General features: G+C 34.0%; 1 long non-coding RNA gene across 1 annotated transcript; it reads left to right on the top strand.

Annotated features, from left to right (window-relative positions):
• Positions 1-8,500: 8,500 nt before the first annotated feature.
• On the top strand, positions 8,501-15,609 carry LOC115987933. Its single transcript, XR_004091262.1, has 3 exons — positions 8,501-8,566; positions 12,097-12,393; positions 15,250-15,609. It is a non-coding gene; the product is annotated as an uncharacterized LOC115987933 (long non-coding RNA).
• Positions 15,610-19,581: the final 3,972 nt, after the last annotated feature.

Below are 19,581 nucleotides of genomic sequence, written 5' to 3'. Positions count from 1 at the left end.
AAGATGTGCTTCAGTTATTCCGCAACTCGCTAACTAGATTGTTTACAGCTGAGTTTGAATTATTTTTAGTTCAAGCATGGTTGATTTGGAATCAAAGGAATGCTGTGAACCATGGGGGGAGATTAAAGGATTGGAGGTGGCTAAAGAAAAGGCCAGGGACTATTTGGAGGACTTTTATCAAGCCCAAGAACAGTTGATAATCCCAATGAGACATACTACTGTACATATATGGCAACCTCCTCTGGAGTCAATATTCAAGTTGAATTTTGATGCTACAATTTTTTTTTTTCAGAATTGAATAACTCCGATGTTGGTGCAATAATTTGTAATGAGAAGGGTAAGGTGATAGCATTTATGTTGGTGAAAGGCACTCTGATGGGAGATAGTGAAGAGGTAGAAACTTTAGCCTTTAGAAAGGTGTTGGAGTTTGCTATTGACATAGGTTTCTCAAAAATTGGTAATTGAGGGGGATAATGCACATGTCATGAAATCAATCTCTTCCACTGGCATAAACCTGTCTCGACTAGGCCATATTATTCATGATTAACAATGACTTGCTCAGGGGCTTCGTTGGGTGAACATTAGTTGTGTAAATTGGGGTGCTAATTATGTGGCCCACTCTTTAGCTAAACTAGTGTTTAACCCGCGCAATGCGCGGGATTGTTTAACATATTAATGAACTTTATATTAATGAACTTTATTTAATAACGTAGTATATTTAAGCATATAGTGTCCAATACCTAAAACTAAATACATTGGAGTAGTTCTTCATGGGATATAACTTGTACTGGCCATTTCAATTAAGTGTCAGCCCAAGGAATCCCTTGAGTCCATCTTGCATTGCCCCGGAACTTCTCTCCAAAAGTAAAAGGAAGTATATATTATCATTCAAATAATTATTCATTAGTGACAAACAAATTGTGATAATAAGAACAATAATGGATAGTAACTTTGCTTTTTTCAAGTTTTAAAATATCTCTTTTTCTTGGCACATTATTTAATTGTATGTCTCCATTTTTTCTATACTTTGTTTAATAAGTATTATATTAGACACTTTCAAAATTAAGTGTGTCTAATATAAATTGCAGCTTCATGGTAAAGCAATAAACCAAACATAAGGATGATCAACACATACACATACACACATTTTTTCCAATTCTAATAATTGCAGTTAAATATTCAATTAGAATTGCTTACTATACCAGTCCCAATATCAATATTCACGTAAAAGAAAAAAGGAGTTCATAAGGCATGCCAAAACATTAGTATTTTACTGATCTAGTCAATTCTTCCACCAAAGGGAATATGGAATAGAATTCACCTAGGTTTATGATTTGCAGAATATGACGCCCGTGCTACATTGAAGCATAAATGCATTGCTCATTTTTCCCGCAACCAAACCATTAAAATTAGGAGAAACTTTTTTCCAATTATCGTTTGGTCACAACTTGAATTAAAACACATAAAAACAACACCCAGCCTATTAAAATTAGAATCTTGAAACTCATTCAGCCACAAAGTCTCCATAAAATTTTGGACTAATAATGGGAATTAGACAAACTTAACCCATGCTATGCAATATTGAAATAACACAAAACTTAATTAGTTTTGCTTATAAAAATTTAAGCTCTATCTATGAGGAAAAAAAATGTTAGGAAAGTAAGATCAATGAGCCATATATGTGTTCTCTATGAACTGTTAATATAATAAAATGGATGCCCTCCCTCAAGCTCATTACTACCCAAACGCTACAATCCATTAAAATCCAGCATTATTACATTCTAATTAAAATAAGAATAAAGAGTTGTAAGTTCTTGGCACTAACTAACTAATAAAACATCTCCTTAATTTGCATGTGTCACACATTTGGCGCGTGTAACTCCAATATAAATTGCATGTCCATCTTAACAATTTTGCAAAGGCAGAAATTTTTGGACGAAGGTAGGGGAAATTTGGTTCAAGGATTTCTTCAAATACTATTAGAGGAATTGGGAAAGGAAAGAGAAAAACAGCCCAGCAAACCTCACTTTGTCACTATTAGTAAAGAGTACTTTGGACGCAACAATTGCATTGGCAGCTTCTGTATGGTCAAAGCAGACATTGAAACCAGTTTGGTTGCATGTGACATTGGAATTGTAATTGTACTGTAGCCCTCCATAGACACAACATTAAACCATTAATGAACATGAGAAAATGAAATTTGGAAGTCAAATGTATGGCATAATTAACTATGCTATAACATTAGTGTTTGTGTGAAGTTGACTTGAACTTGCAAAAGTGAGTAAGACATTTTATCAAACACACAGTTTGCTTGTTCCAAATGGGAATGAGATGAATGTTTTGCAACATGAATCCACCCAAAAATTACACCCAAGACAAAATAAGCACAACTAAGTAAAAGCACCGTGGGATTGCAACCAACTACTTGAGTAGTTGAGCCTATTTAGAAAGGTATTATATAGAGCAAGTAATGAGCTTGCAGATGTACCAGCGCATGGAAATTTTTAAATGTAATGTGACATATGTTTTCATCATTGTACCCGCATGATGCAAGATTAAGTTATAAATTATAGAAACGGTGTGAGTCAGTAAATATCTTAACCAATAAAGAAATAAAACCAAAACAAACAAACTACTCTGATTAGGAAAAAAACCATTACCAAACAACATAAAAAAATGAATAATCAAAGTTAGTTAGTACCTCTTTAGATACAAAGAAGGGTTTGATATTCATTGCCCGGTGGCTGTTCCCCCTTCAGTTTAGTATTTTGCACCACAACTAATAAAGTTGAAGATTTGATTTTCCCTAGCTTGTGTTTCCTTAAACATGCAAACCACAAACTCAGTACCTGGAGTAAAAAAAATGAATTGAAAGAAACAAAGAGACAAAGAGAAAAAGAAAAAAACAAAAAGAAAACAAACTTCCCTATTTTTTTTTTTTAACTTTATTTTTTATTGTTTTAGGACATTATAAAATCCATCTTAATTTGTGTTTATGCATGAAATATATTCAAATGAAACATAATGAGGAAAATACAAAACGCCTCATCACCATTATAGGATTCTTATTGTAACTCCCCAATTTATATTGCAAAGAGGGCAATTAATTCCAAGAATACAAAGTCGAACAAAAAATATATCTTGAGGTAGGGGGGAGAAAAAAATAGATCCCTTAGAACCAATCCTTATTTTGTACTTGCATTGATTGAAACTAAAAATTGGTCCCTCAAGATCAAATGTCCAAGCCTATGTAAGTGCAAAGAAAGTGGCTATGGTAGGCCTAACCAAGTCTTCTATTATAGAATTTTTCTCAATACCAATCATTAAAAGATAAGAGCTGGTACCAATATAAATCTGCATTCCCTTGCTCTTTCCTTGAGCTGTGTACATTTGTTTTTCAATTTCTTGATGCTTCCTACCATTGTCCTTTTCCATCAACTCCTATTTCATTAGGACCTTGATAATATTTGCACTTTTCTCAATTTCACCAATATTCATTTTCTTATTTGTCTCTACCTTTTTTTCAACTACTTTGGCTCTAAGTAGCAATTAAGACCTAGCCAAATTTAAAAAAAATATATATATATATATATATATATTCACAAAAAAATAGCATTAGCATAAAACATAAAATGATGCATTGAGTTGCACTCTATAAAACTCAAAAAGTTTTAGTTATGAAAAATGTGAGCTAAACAATTGATACCAATTATCATTGTTCAAATACATTTAAAAAAAAAAAACAAAATCCTCCACTCCAGTGTTCATCATTGCTAGTTTCTCCCCACTTAAATTTCATCATTCAACCATTAACACAGCCAGTAAATGTCAACATATTATAGTTCACACTTACCGTCAAGGTGCACATATGTTGCTAATTTTGAATATGGACACTCAAAGTCATGTAATGAGTCTGCCCTCACCTAAATATGATAAAACATCTTGATCTACCTTAATTGAGTACCACACTACTTATTAATATGAAAAACAACTTAAACATGAGGTTATATGCAATAGTAACATGAGTTTATATGCAAAATTCAGTGAAATTAAGATCAGTGCACAATGTTCCAAAACAATTCAACGGTATGAGTGATAGAAACTAACAATAAATAGATACAAAGATACCAAAGCATTTAGGTATTTGGGTTTCGTCACACATTCATACATTTATTCGAGTACAAAAATAAATTTTTTTATATATATAGTTTTTTGGGATAGAGAAACCAAATAGTGATTGTCAGTCTTCCAAGGAGAGAAAGAGATTTGCATTAAAAAAATAGACATATTGGCATATTCCTCTCTCTAGAAATCATAGTAACCTAGCCCACTTAAAAAAAGGGGATATATTGTATGGGTTTTTCTTTAGAAGAAATTAATTAAAGTAGCAATTGAATATAAACACAGCATACACAATAAGAGAAGTAGAAGTTTGTTTGGCAAAAACGTTGCCCTGTTTTGACTTTGGAGTGGTGAATGTTATGAAAAAGGGTAAGAAAGTGATATCTTTTGCTATCTCCAAGAGATCTAGTACCTGATAGCATTTGAATTGTAGGCTAAAGATATTTCATAAGTGCCTAAAACAATGCCAATAAATAATAAAACATTAACATTTGCACAGTAAAAAACTATGATATCCAAAATTTAGAACTGAACAAAGAGCACGAAAAAATTTTGGAAAAAAAAAAAAAAAAAGAGATAAAGGGAGAAAGAGACTAAATTTCATATCATATCAAGAAAAACCCTTCTGTCTTCTTTGTTAACTTCAAAGTTGAACTGAAGCCTCTCATAGCTTGTACCTTCTGTGTCTGCAATTTTTTTTCTTGCTCTTCTCTCTCTTGTTGCCTTTTAACGTCCCTTGTACAGTGAAAAGGAAATCTAATATAAACTAATCAAATCTAACCCAAAAACATATAGAAAAAATAAATCCTAACCCAAATACCTAAATGAAAACAAAATAAATTCTAATCCAGGTACCTAAGAATCAAACCAATTCAAGCATAAAGCATATTTAATATTCAATTAAAAAAAAAATTACCAGTGATGGTTCCAATAGAGTGGAAACTATAGCTGGTAGTACCGCTTCTAATCAGACTTGCATTGCTTCCAAGGATTTGCCTTTCCACCTACAAACCTAGAAAAAGAAAAGTTTAAGAAAAACCCTTTAATTTTTTATTACATAGATTTGAAATTGAAATCAATCATTTACAAATGAAATCTACAATTGAATCCAAGAGAGAGTTAAATAAATCCAAAGCAACAAATATACCCTACCCATAAACCAAATTTAATCTTATAACCTTGAACAAAATCAAATCTAACCCAAATGCCTAAATCGAAACACTCAAATATAAAATCATATTTATCATGTAATTTTAAAAAGAATAAAGAAAACCTTCACTGGTAACAGTTCCGATTGCATGACGGTGATGGTTGCCTGAAATTTATCTCTTTGTCGACCTCTGTTCTTCATTTGTTTTAATGGGTTCATTATCTCTACTGAAGGCTCTTTCGATCTCTCTTTTGTAATGTTTTCGATCTCTCTTTCAATCTTTGTTCTTCTGCAGTTTACGAAATCTCTCTGTCTCTCTTTGTTCTTTTGTGTTTTTCCTCTTTCAGCAAACCGTCTCTGTAACTTTAAAACCCTTTCGGTGTGAGAAATAGATGGCTTTTGTTACGTTTGCTTTGGGCTGAACAGGTGTAACATGCGGGCCAATTAGTGGCTTTTATTATGATTGTTTCGGGTTGAATAGGTGTAAAGGTGAGTCTTCCGGACGCAACGTACGGTTTTTTAAAGAAAAAATTGTAAACGTGGTAGCATTTTAAATGGTCATTTTTCCTAACGTGTCAACACCTCCTTAAAGGCTTCTGCTATTATATATATATATATATATATATATAGATGCTGCGACTTAAATAATGCTCACAAGTGCAGGATTGTCACGAAGTAATAACTTGGTAAGTCTGAGGTCGAATCTACAGGGAAAAGGGAATTGATTAGCACGAAGTAATAACTTGGTAAGTCTGAGGTCGAATCTACAGGGAAAAGGGAATTGATTAGCAAACCACAAGAGAATAAAACTTAAATAATAAAGTTTAATTGAAAAGATTTTTGATGGTTTAGTAAAGTTAATTTAAATTAAGAGAAAATAACAATATATTAAGGTGCTAAGGTTTAGGGATCCACACACAACACATTTATTGGTAGTCTTAACAATATTTATTTTATAACTCAACTAAAATTCATATGAAGGATGATCTTAGTCGGATGATTTAACAATAAAAACTCAATAATTAATTGTCTAAGGTAGTTCCATGAAATTGATTGATTTTAGGCAAAACAAAACTAGTGAATTAGTTCGTAGGGAATACTAAGCATTTAACATGCCCAGAGTCTACAATAAATTAAAGATTTATACACTTTTCTAGATGAGTAAAACAATCAAAAACATAAAACACATAAGCATTAAAACCAATAAATAATTGTTAAGAACATACTAATAAACGGTTGAGTTTCACCTCTTGCCTTAACAAAACTTCTAGCAAGCCATAACACAAATAAAACTCTAAAAATTGTAAAGAAACTTTAAGAAAACCTAAATTATGTTCTACGGAAGCTCTCTCCTGAATTTTTGCTCTAAAGAGCCTTTAAATAGGTCAAGGAATCCTATTACAAGTTGAATTCCTGTTTGGAGAAAATCTCAAGTTTTTAGGCTTCTATAAACTGACGTTTTTGGCACATTTAATTTCAGAAGTAGGACTTTTGGTAAACTACAAAGTTGTAACCCTTTAAGTTAGATTTCCAGCCCAACTTGAATCGTCTCGATTGGACATTTGAGCCGAAAGTTATGCTCCAAATACTAACTGGTGCGCAAGCTAGAATCCTAATCCGAATTGGACTTGGATTTTGTGCAAATTTCCTTTGATTCCTTACTCCAATTGGGCTTGAATTTAATTGGATTGGTTTTCTTTGACTTCATCATGGCCCTTGTAAAATTAAAGTCCATTAGATTTCTTCTTTGTACAAATCTACTTATTTAATTTCATCATCCTACAAAAAATAAATTCACGCATTAAAATTCAATTAAGTAAAAATATTGATTATTTTGCATTATTTCAAAATCAACTATAAAATGCATGAATTAACTCAAAATAAGTATGATAATACTTTTTAATAATGATATAAATATGTAAAATTAAGTTATTTTTACTAAAAATGCTAAGAATGTATTTGAAGATATGTACTGGATAAAGGATCCTCTTCCACCCACTTTGGAGGACTCTCTTCCACTAGTTAAGGTCATTTTCAAAAAAAAAAAAAAAAAAAAAGGTTAATCAATCATTCATATTTGACAAGAGATAATACGTAATCCCCTCCACCAATAGAATGCCTTATGCCCTTTTTTGGTCCTTTTCAAATTCTTCCCTGTTGACTATTCAGCCAAGGCAGCTTTTTCTTTTTTCTTTTTTTCCTTGCCTTTCAATTTTTTTTTTTTATTCCACTGGATAAGAAGGAATATTAATTTATAACTTTTATGTTCTCTACTTTTCTATTCTTTTCTATCACTTTTTCACTTTAAAAATGAATGGCATTCAACAAGTTCTAATCAAGTTGTAGTTTTAGTTATGACCAAAAAAAAAAAAAAAAAAAAAAAAAACAACGGTAAATTTTGGTATAACATTTAATTATTTTATTTGATTTTAGTTTCATCTGGTTGACAAATACTTCAATTATAATGAAAATATTGTAATTTCTTTTATTGCATTCTTAGGACAAGTGAACAACTCTTTTGTTAATTTAAAGGGCTATGTTAACTGATATTTTTAGGACAATTATTAATAAATTATAATAAAAAAATTTTAATATCACTTTCATGAAAAATATAAAAAGTTGTTAATAACATTTATTAATTTATCATTCTCTCAATAAAAATATTTATAAAAATAACCCCTAATCTAATGCGGACAATGACTAACATTTACCTAATTTAAATACACTCTAAAAAGTAAAAAGAGTAAAAGGACATCATCTAATCAAATCTTAAGGCTGGGTTTGGATAGTGGTAGACCACACGTCTACATTTTTTTGGCTGGGTCTCGTGCACTACATTTTTTTGGCTGGGTCCCGTACACTGTTCGCAGGACCCGTAAGTACGGAAAAACGCAAATCTAACTTTAAAACTGGGTCCAACGCCACTATTCACATATTTAAAAATTATTTCGTTACAGTGTTTTTAGTTTTCAATTTTCAGTAATTAGTGGTATCCAAACAGACCCTAAAGAATGACAAATACTAGCAACTTATTTCTATTCCATTTTCTGCATTATTTCTTCGGGTGACCACTAATGAATATATTACGTCATGTATTGAATGGTATGTCTTTTTCTATTTATGGTTAACCGAGTTTTTTTTTTTTTTTTTGGAGGAACAATAACCGAGTCCTATTTAAACAACTAGACTATAATAAGTTTTTCCTATCTTAGTATCTTTTTGTCGGCCAGTAAATATTTCTAGATCAGAATCAATCCAATCTTCTTGGAGTAGGAACTCAGCTCAGCCGTTCAGGTTCGTGTGCTTGCTAACATTTTATTACGAGCTTTTAATCATTTGCGAAGCTTTTTTGAAGCAACTTTCTTTTTCGTAGTTCCTAGAATTTATCGTTTTTTTTTTAAGAAAATTAAAATAAATAAAATAAAATGCATCGGAAAAATCTCAGTGAAGAAACAACATTATACAGTGAAAAACCACAACCACTAGAAAGTCAGGGGGCTTACTCGGAGAAACCTTGCAAGAGTGGTCAGTAATGCTCTGTTTGGATGTTAAAAAAAGGAGGGGAGTAGAGTAAAGAGAGGGAGAGTAATTCAATTACCTTGTTTGGAAGATTTTTAAGGAAGGAAGAAGAGGGGTTTGGAGGGGTTTCAACTACCTCTAACCCCTCATTTTTAATTCCTCCAAATTGGAGAGATTTGGAGGGAGAGTAGAGTAGATAAATTATTGACCAAATGAATTCTCCAATTTACCCTTTCTAAATTAACCAAATTACAAACCGATTCTATAAATAATCTTTGTTTGTTTCCTGAGAAAATTTAAGGTGAATGAAAAAAAAAAAAATTTGAATCTCACTATTTCACTGACTAATGTTGTGAAAATATGTACATTTACCAAAAAAAAAAAAAAAAATTTAAAATAATATGGCGTCGTGTCAACCAGTTACTTTTGCTCTCTACAAGTTCATCGAAATTCCACTTCCAAGTCCAACGTCTCGCAAACTTTTCGTTTCATCGCAATCTCTTCAGTAAACTTTTTTTTTTCTTCTTTTCTTTTCTTTCCTCTCTTATTTTCTCACCAACCAAACAATGCCCAACAATCCAAAATTAGGGTTTCCATAACCCCCATCGACTAAACAAAATCTAGAAAAATGTCGACGATGAGCCTCCAAATCAACCCCGAGTCTCGTCCCTTATCTCTCCAGCCATTGCTCAATCCGGCCAACACCGATGGCCACGATGGTTCACCGAGATGCCATGGAGTCTGGTTCGACGTGGTTTTGGTGGTGGTGTCAGTGGTGTTCATAGGGTACCTATCGATCCACGCGAAGAAGAACCTGAAGAAACTATACAATCGAGGCTCATACATTTTAATTTCCTACTATGGTTCACTACCTTATTGAACCTCACTTGGTCCTCTCTTTAGGTCCCCTCTTTACTTTCTTTCTAAATTTTTTATTATTTAATTTTGATTTTATTTTTTATTTTTTTGGTGATTGTTAATATATTATTACTTGGGTGAAATCTATATGACAGTTACTAAATAATTAGTGTATTTAATTTTTAATTTTTTTTTTACTTTTATTAGTGGTATTTGATGGAATGAGAATGTTGATTAAATAATTATTTAATTTAACAAATTAATCACAGACCAATGCTGCAAGTCCATTTTCAAATAGGGATAAATTTGTTTATTTAAATAATTTCCTCTCATTTCCACCATAATTTTTAAAACATCCAAACAAGAGTAAGGGCTAATTACTCCCTTCCCCCTTGCTAATTTTAAAAACATCCAAACAAGGTGGAGGATAATCATTCCCCTCTACTCTCATTTCCACTACTCTCTTCCCCTCTACTCTCCTCCCTCTCTAAACATCCAAACAGGCCATAAAGGAGTTGTAAATCATATGTCAGCAATGTTAGAGCTCGGATTTAACCCGATCTGGTCAGATCTGGAACGTAACCACCACTAACGGTCTACAGAGAGAGGCTTGACCATTTTTTAATCTACTTCTTCCTCTGCCCATTGTTTTAAAATTTTATTACTGCAGCTTATTTCACAAGTTTTGAGTAATGCTATTCAAATTGTTTTATAAATATTTTTATGAATTGATAATATGGTGAGTGATTATTGGTAAGTGAAAAAATTGATATTAGTGGTAGATCTAGATAAAAAGTAAAAATTAGTATGAATTTGTCATATCAATAAGTTGTAAAATTATTGTAAAATAGTTTGTGACTGTAGCAATATTCCAACTTTTTGGTCACAATTTTATCATATGATAGAATGTGAATGTTGAAGAAAAAATAGTGCCATGGACACATTTGGCTAGGGATTTTAGAGCTTCACATCCCACCACTGCTATTGTTCCATGCCAACATCTCTAATCTGGTGCAAAACGTGCTTGGGTCTTTGTTTCTAGGTTTGGATCTCTATTTCTGGGTTTGGGTCTTTGTTTGTGTTTGGGTTTGCATGTCAAACGTCAAGGGAATGTTTGACAAAGACCTATGAGCTCCGCCACCACCATTGGCGACGCCACCATTAGTGGCTGTTGATCTCACTCTTTCTCTGTTCTAATTTTTTATTTTTTTATTTTTATTTTTATTTATTATTATTATTATTATTATTTCTCTTTTGGTTTGGTTCTTTGTTGGTTTGGGTCTTGGTCAATTTGCAGATTAGGCTTGGTGATTTTTGATTTGGGTTTGAAAGGGGGTTTGGGTATGGTAATTAGCAGATTTATGGGTATTTTTGATTTAGGATTTGTCTCAAAATAGCTCTAATATGGTGATTTTGTTAGTGTGTGCATATGAATTTGTGCATGATTGGTAATTTGGGATGATTTTTGGGGGGTTTTAGGTTTTGGAATTTGTATGGCTATGTGTCTATGTTTGTGTTCTATGAGATGGTGCAGCTATGTAGTGTGATTTGTGCAGCAATGTAGTGTGATTGAATAGAGGGTCTGAGATGAGAAAGAGAAGAGTTGGTTTAAGATGAGAAGGGTTTGGCTAGTCAGGGACAAATTTGTCTTTTAAAGATCAAGTTGGTTATTTTTGAAAAGTCTTGGACCTAATTGGTATTAGTCCAAACCTCAGGGGAGGGTTTAGTGGAATTTACCCATATTATTATTATTTTGGGGTGGCCTGGCCCCCCTAAAGGTTCCCGCAATATATTAGATGCTCTTAATTAGACTTCAGTTATTTCTGTAAACTTGGGCAGGTACCTTAAATCTGCCTAAAGAAGAATATATAAGAATAACGATTTATTGAGTTATTTGGTTGGTTATTATGTAAATACAAGTTTATGGTCACTTTGAAAGTTTTTGGGAGAAATAATGAGAGAGGTCTAATTCTATAGATGGGGTGCCAAACTGAAAAATAATTTGATGTGCAATTCTGAAATATAAATATTCTTAATTTTAGATTTAGTACTAATATTGAGTAGTCCTTTTTTTTTTTAAATATAAATTTTCTATAGGTTTTTTTTTTCCAATTATTTATTTATTTATTTTCTGTTAATCCAGTATGTTATATTCTATCCTCAAATTTTATGTATTTAGTTGTGTTTGTGAGAGATTTAATATTCATCTTTTTAATAAAATGGTAGAATTTTAATGTTTTATATATAACATGAGTACACATTATGACATAAGTGATATCATCCTAAATTGATCCGACCCATAAAAGACTAAAAATTAATTTTTAAAAGAAAAATGCAAAAATTTTAGTTGCGCGGATTCTAAACCTGTACCTAATTGGATTATATTCTAATCGTATTTGATTGCCAAAGTGTACCCTGATCCTAACACCATGTAGGTATATTGACAGATTAAAGATGGAAACAAGGATAGCCTTAAGTGTGGCTGTAAGTGAAGTTCTTAATGTAAACATTAATTATTTGGTTTGGAGTGTCCAAGTGAGAACCTATTTGATTGCTCAAGATATATGGGACATTGTTCAAGCAACCGACGAATTTCCTAAGCAAGAAGAATGCCATGGCTTTACATGTGATCCAAATTTCATGCCCGTAACAGATATGTCATGTGATTAGTCTGATTACTTCCACCAAAATTGCTTGGGAAACTTTGGAATCAATATGCAGCATCCCCAAAAGTGATTATTTTGGTATGTCTCTCTCTATTCTGCATGTGCTCAATCATTTTATACCTCAAATAGGACTAAGGTCTACAAGATATTATAATAAACTTACCAAAAAAAAAATACTTAGAAGAAAGAAATGAAATGAAATAAAATACAGAATCTTCACGCTTTTCCTCCTCCCCTCTGTCTCATCTGGTTCCCACCACCATTACAACCTTAATAATACACCAATAGACAGCAGTATTAATAGAAGCAAAGCCAACATTTGAACAGTGGGAATGGCCTTATGCCAGAGGACATGTGATGGGTGCCAAATCCATGATTGAAGCATTCAAAAAAGACCCATTCTGATACTGCTGCAGAAATGCCCCATCCCCATGGTAATTTTATTTAGATATAAATAAATTATAATTCGTGGTCTTATAATATGCTTTTATGCTATAATCACAAAGTTAGGCTCTATTTTTTTTTTTTCCAAAAAATAAAGGTAGGCTCTTTTGTGATCAAATCTCATGCTACTTAATTATCTAATAAGTTTTGGGTTAAATTACAAATTACATCCTCTAATTTTGTCTCAAATTCAATTCAGTTTAGCTTTTAAACTTTACTTTCGTTTAATTCAGTTCTTTACTTTCGAGTTTATTCAATTCATGTCTTCCTATGAAACGTAATTTCCTTCGAGATGGAATTGAAGATCCATGATAGCAGCATGTTGTTATAGTGCCTCCATGCATTAAACACTGGGCTCAAGGAATCCAAGGGTTGCAATATTGTTCCATCAACATAACAAATCTTATTTTTGGCAGTCACTACCATGAGAAAAGATCTACTTTCAAGTGTTGTAATTGTGTCGTCCATAAAAAGTTGAGTGACAAGAATAATGCCTGGATTATCCTCCACTATGCAAATAGTAAGGGTTTCAAGCATATTCTCCAATTGAAGCCTGATTGGAGAACGTGTTTTAGCAAACGTTGAAGAAGCTACCACTGAAGTAGTGGCGGTGCCAATTTTTTTTTTTCAATATATATACACACACACACACACATGAAGAATGTTTATAATTTTTATTTTAACATACGATATTTTCTTACTTAAACAAAAATATTTACATTAAGTTTTTACATTTTTGCCAAAAAATGAATAAATAAGTCTTGATATGTCTAAAAATATACAAGTCAATTTAATAAAAATAAAAAATAATTAAATTATATATAGTATACATTAAATATACTTTAATTTAATGAGCAATATATGACATAAGAGTAATCAGAGGGAATAAACAATACATTAGTCAACTATTTAAATGCATTACATATTTTTAATAAGAATCTAGGAAGGCTAGTATTTAAATTTAGGGTAAATTATGTATTTGTTCTCCATCATTTACATTATATTTCAATTTGGTTCCTAACCTTTCAGTGTTTTGTCAATTTAGTTTTTGTTGTAACTCTTGGATGAAAATTGTTGACATAGAAAACAGCCAAAATAAAGAATTAGTTATTGCCACATCAACTACAATTAATTGTTTATTTTAGCCATTAGTCATGTCAGTAATTTACATCTAAAAAATAACAGTATAGACTAAATTGACATGACACTAAAAGGTTAGGGTCTAAATTTGTGATTGGAGATCAAGAATGTGATAATCTTCTCTGATTTCTCATTGAATGAATAACTCAATCTCTGCTTATATATTCAAGAAGCAGAGACAAAACTAGAAAAATAAGAAAAACTGAAACTCTAACTAATTAATAGCTTATAACTAACATAACAGAACAGTCCACCAACTCTAGGTACCAATGACAACATAACACATGTACTGTCACTATGGTGGGATAAATACATAACTAAGCTACCTGTAGGTTTCTCTATTTAGATGTCTAAGCTGCAGGTTGTATATAACAGAATCATTTGCTACAAATTTCATCCGATTTGATCAAAGTTTTAGTTTCACTTTTTTACTTTATCCAACAAAATGTAACTATGTTCTGTTTTCCCCATTAGTTAAAATTTCCCCTCATCTGTCCAACTTTATTTTGTTCTCCCAGATCTGCTATCAATTATTGGAATTTTATTTTTTAATGGCTGCTACTAGTTATATTCTTTTTTGGGTGGCTGGTACTGGTAGAGTGTTAGTGAGCTTCCCTTCTATCCATTTTGTAATTTTTCTTTCATTTAGATCTTCCAAGTTACAGGTTAAATATAATTAGGTGAGGAAAATACCATAAAGTTGCTCGTTGCTATTTTTTTTCTTAGGATTTTAATCTCTTGTTGTTAAATTAAATCATAATATATATTCATTATCAAATGGAAAATTATTGTCTCATACTCCCAATATTCACACTCTATACACACAGGACATCACTTTGAAAAAGAGTAAATTCCAATGTTTTCCCCTCTAATTTGGAATTAAAATACAAAATATTTACACTAACCTCTTCTAAATAACCAAAAATAGGCTCTAAAAAACTTAAATTTTGTATATTACCCTTCACTTAAATTGCCATTTACACTCTAATAGTTGGAAAAAAAAAATTCCCCAAAGAATTTTAATTTATTTTTAATCATTCAGGGGAGGGCATGTGTAAATAATTTATATTTTAAAGAAAGTGGCTATCTTATTCCTAATTAAGGGGAGGTGAGTGTCATAACAAAAAGTCTTCGTATACAATTGTCTGGAATGCAAAGTGTGTACATTGAAAGTATGAGGAGAAGCTAAGATTTGGTAAACACGTAAAGCAAGAATGGTTGAAATGTAACATACCTAATACCCCACTACGGTATTTTGGATATCTAAAAGAGTTTAATAGAATCTTCACTGTGTCACAATTTTATATGTGAGAATGATATATTAAATTGTTGTTGGTGTTTCAATTCTAGAGGAGGAGGAAGAAAGTTATGTGGGTTGGAGCAATCAGATGAAAACAATTTTAATGGATCATGATCTTTGGAACATTGTTGAAACAACCACCGAACCAAATACACTTGCATGGAGCAAGAAGAATGCTTTGGCTTTATATTTGATCAGGGAATCCTGTGGGTCGGACAAATTTTTTTTGTTAGAGAAAATTAGTAAGGCTAAAGACGCTTGGGATGAAATTGCAGACTCAGGTAGCTATTTCTCTCCTAAAGATACACATGTTCTATCATTCTAAAATAATAGCTTAAAGTTTGTAAATCGATGATAACACTAGAGTGGTTGCCATTGTTTCTTCATTGTATTCAGTGTGGTTGTGGTGGTGGTGGTTGTTTCGGTGAGTCTTTGGCCATTTTGGTCACTGATAGGGTTGTAAAGATATAAACTTTCTGAATGAAACTAACAAAGCTCCTCAGCTATCTATATACTACACAATAGAGCATGTACATGAGTCCAAAAAAAGATCCAGAAAAGAAAACAGAAATAATAAATCTAACTAACGTAACAGTTACAAAAGAAACTAATAAGATTATGACGCGTGTGCTAACTATACGACATCGCTTTGTGAATTTTTGTTTGTTCTTGTTTAATGATGCGGTGTTGTTTCTTTGTCTCTTGTTTCTTTTCATTAATCATAATGACATCGTTTCCATCTTTGGGTTCTTCTACTATTTCTTCACAAAACGTTGCCGTTTTCTTCATCTTCTTTTCTTGTTTTCTCTTTTCAACTTTAACAAGGGTGCACACAAAGAGAGAGAAAGAGAAATAGGTATGGTACGAGCAGTGATGAGTCGATTCTGATTATTGGGTTATTAAGAATTTAGCGGGGTGCTGAATGAGGTGAGGATGGATGAATGAGATACCTGTGAGATATGGATGATAATTGTGAATTATCATAATTGTGATGAGTCTGTGTATGTATAAACTTTATATAATTGTGAATTATGAGTTTGATTTCTTTTATATGTAACCAGCTTCCCACTTTCTTGATCGATAAGCAGAGTGCCATAAAGAAATGACTCTCCAAGTGTTGCTTGTATAAATCAAAGCATTGGTTCCATATTTCTTTTTTGGTGAAATTACTATTTTGGTATCTCCATTTTAGTAACAATCAATTTGATCCTTACTGTAGGGTCACATTTTGCAGCACAAGCCCAAGATGTATGAAATCTTGGACCTGTGAGCCCGGTACAATAAATTTGTAGAGAGTGGGTTGAAAAGCTAGGCCTTAGTGCATGGGTAACAATTAATATGGTGTTCATGGTAGTCAAGCAAAGATGAAGTGAGTTTATCTTAGAAGGTTGGTCCTCGACACGATCCGAGGAGCTTTTTCTAGTATATGGTGAGCGGTAGTGGTTCCCGCAGTCCCCTTTGATTGCCTCCCATCACCCCTTTTTATACTAGCTTCCTCCCTCCCGATTTAGATTCATAGTTCTAATACTTGTCCCATCAGCCCCTCCCCAAAGTTGTTGGGGGTGGTTGTAAAGGCAGAAAAGCATGGCTCTGTCAGGTACAGAGCACTGAATGCAATAATGACAGCTTTCCCTTAGATATTTCCATTCTTTCTGTTGTCCTTTTTTGTCTTAGTACTTTTCCTATTCCATGGAATGACCTGGAATGCTACTCTCAGTGATAGGCCGTTCCCTTTATCCTCGGCCATACCTGGCCGAGGAGGGATTCTTCCTTGGATTGGGCCCTTGGCCCAACGTGTATATTGGTATGGGCTCCTCAGTCTATTACCCCCACAATAGCCCCTTGGAATTCTTCTTTTCTTCCCTGTGGGAGGAAAGGAGGATCTCGATGTGATGATAGTTATTTCGCGCCCATTTTACACTGCGTCTGATTATAAGATATTGTTTTAGTTTACTCATGTCGCGTTCCTGCCGTTTCGGTACACGAGGCGCGCTTTCATTAAGGTCTTTTACGAGGTGACGCAAATCCAATGGTTGAAGACTGCTTTGGAAGTTGAGCGAGATTTATCTCGCTTGTAATTCTTTCTTTGAGATTCAGGTGAATTAATTGCCACCGGGTTTGCCTCCTATATAAGACACATGGGGGGGTCGTTCTTCTTCATTTACAGATCCTTGAGTTCTGCGGGAGTTTTAAGCTCTTAAATCTTCAAATGTACCCAAGGGCCCCACCAGGGTGTTGATTGAGGTCTATGGAATAGAGTGGCCAAGGATAAAGGTGAGGGTGAGGGAACCAAGCCCTCTTTAGAAGCTGAGGACGTTGCCAAGATCCAGGATGACACAGTTAAGGCAGGGGAGGCAGAGGCCAAAGACATTTCTTCCTTTCAACCGAACAAGGAAGGAATCTCTCTTCCTACAGCCAAAACCCCAAGTAGGTGTAGATCACATCAGATTTTTGGTGCGACAAAATTTGGATTTCACCTAGCGCCGTGTGTCACGTGTGCGCAGATGTGGAGACGGACTAAGGTTGATCAAGCAAACCAACAAGAACATGGGTAGGCAGGTGTTCTGTCTCCCAGCCTTGATAGCAAAACATCTTGTAGTTAGGAGAAGAGGGGCCCATCAGATGCTCCCGCTTCTTCTTTTTTCTCATCGCCGGTACCATCCATACTTGCTCGATTGCTGCTAGAACAAGGTTGTGGATTTGGTGTCTTCGCTTCTTCTTCTTTCTCATTGCCGGTACCATCTATACTTGCCCGATTGCTACTAGAACAAGGTTGTAGATTTACCGTTCCTAAGGACTGCTTTTTAGAGTTAGCTTTTGAAACAGGCTTGCCTAAGCCCTTTTGTATACGATGTACTTTCCCTTTATTTAATAAAAAGATAGACGCATTTTTCTCTACGAGCCTTTCCTTTTTGCAATAATTGTTTCATGAATGGGTGTGTTGGTATTTTTCTTTCAAATAGTACTTAGAATTGATGTTGTTGATGGTAATGAAAAGTTGTTACCCTGAGTTTACCAAAACTGACGGGCATCCGACCGCTAACTTTAAATAAGTTAACCCTGTAGGACTAATCAGGAAAATAACCGTGTGTTCTATATTGCGAACAGTGCAACCATCAAAGAATGGGCAATTTGAAGTAAGCGGTCCGAGGGGACCACCGAGTACGAAGGTTCTTTTCAATGTTTATGATGATGTTATAGCGTTAACTTTCCTTAAACATCTGGTCCGAGGACTTAGGCATGTGCTAGGTTCTATTTAAGCACTCTATACTATTGTCACGGAGTGCTAACCTTCCCACATCATCTGGTCTGAGGACCGAGGTATGATTGAGTTTAGCTTAAACACTTAGAAAGTGGCCAGTGCGTGTTAATTTCCACAAGGCAGGAGGTCCGAGGACCCAACATAGCTAAGGTTTGGTTTAATCACTTCAAGAGATTCCAGTGCGTGTTAATTTCCCCAAAGCAGAAGGTCCGAGGACCCGACATAGCTAAGGTTCCGTTTAACCGCTTCAAGAGATTTTGGTGCGTGTTAATTTCCCCAAAGCAAGAGGTCCGAGGACCCGACATAGTTGAGGTTCCGTTTAACCGCTTCAAAAGATTTTAGTGCGTGTTAATTTCCCCAAAGCAGGAGGTTCGAGGACCTGACATAGCTGAGGTTCGGTTTAACCGCTTCAAAATATTTTAGTGCGTGTTAATTTTCCCAAAGCAGGAGATCTGAGGACCCGACATAGCTGAGGTTCGGTTTAACCACTTCAAAAGATTTTAGTGCGTGTTAATTTCCCCAAAGCAGGAGGTCTGAGGACCCGACATAGCTGAGGTTCTGTTTAACTGCTTCACCATCCATGCTTTGACTCTCGGCTCCTTTCTCCCATAGGGATTCAGCGAACCGGGTTACTAGACCCACAAGAACTAGCCCATTGACAAGTGTACGGGGCATATCCTTGACCCCAGAAGCCCCTAGAACTGCGCCCCATTTAGCAATCCTCCCCGCGTAATCAATACTTCGAAGTGTAGACCTAAGCGGAAGCTGAGTTATGACAACAACTGTGTGTTTTTGGAAATAATGGGGAAGCTTTCGTGTAGCATGCACCACCGCAAAAATGGTATTCTCGAGGGACTCTCCCACCATGATTAACCGTTGCATCCACCAACGCACAAGCTCTTCCCACAGACGGCGCCAATTGTAGGGCCACGTTTTGCAGCCCAAGCCCAAGATGTATGGAATCTTAGACCTGTGAGCCCAATACAATAAATTTGTAGAGAGTGGGTCGAAAAGCTAGGCTTTAGTGTATGGGTAATAGTTAATATGGTGTTCATGGCAATCAAGGAAAGATGAACTGAGTTTAACTTAGAAGGTTGGTCCTCGACACGATCCGAGGAGC

This window comes from Quercus lobata, chromosome 4 (genome assembly GCF_001633185.2).
Source record: "Quercus lobata isolate SW786 chromosome 4, ValleyOak3.0 Primary Assembly, whole genome shotgun sequence".
In the NCBI taxonomy this organism is placed as follows: Eukaryota; Viridiplantae; Streptophyta; class Magnoliopsida; order Fagales; family Fagaceae; genus Quercus; species Quercus lobata.
Note: the sequence above shows the minus strand (reverse complement) of the source record. Positions and strands in the feature narration are given on the sequence as shown.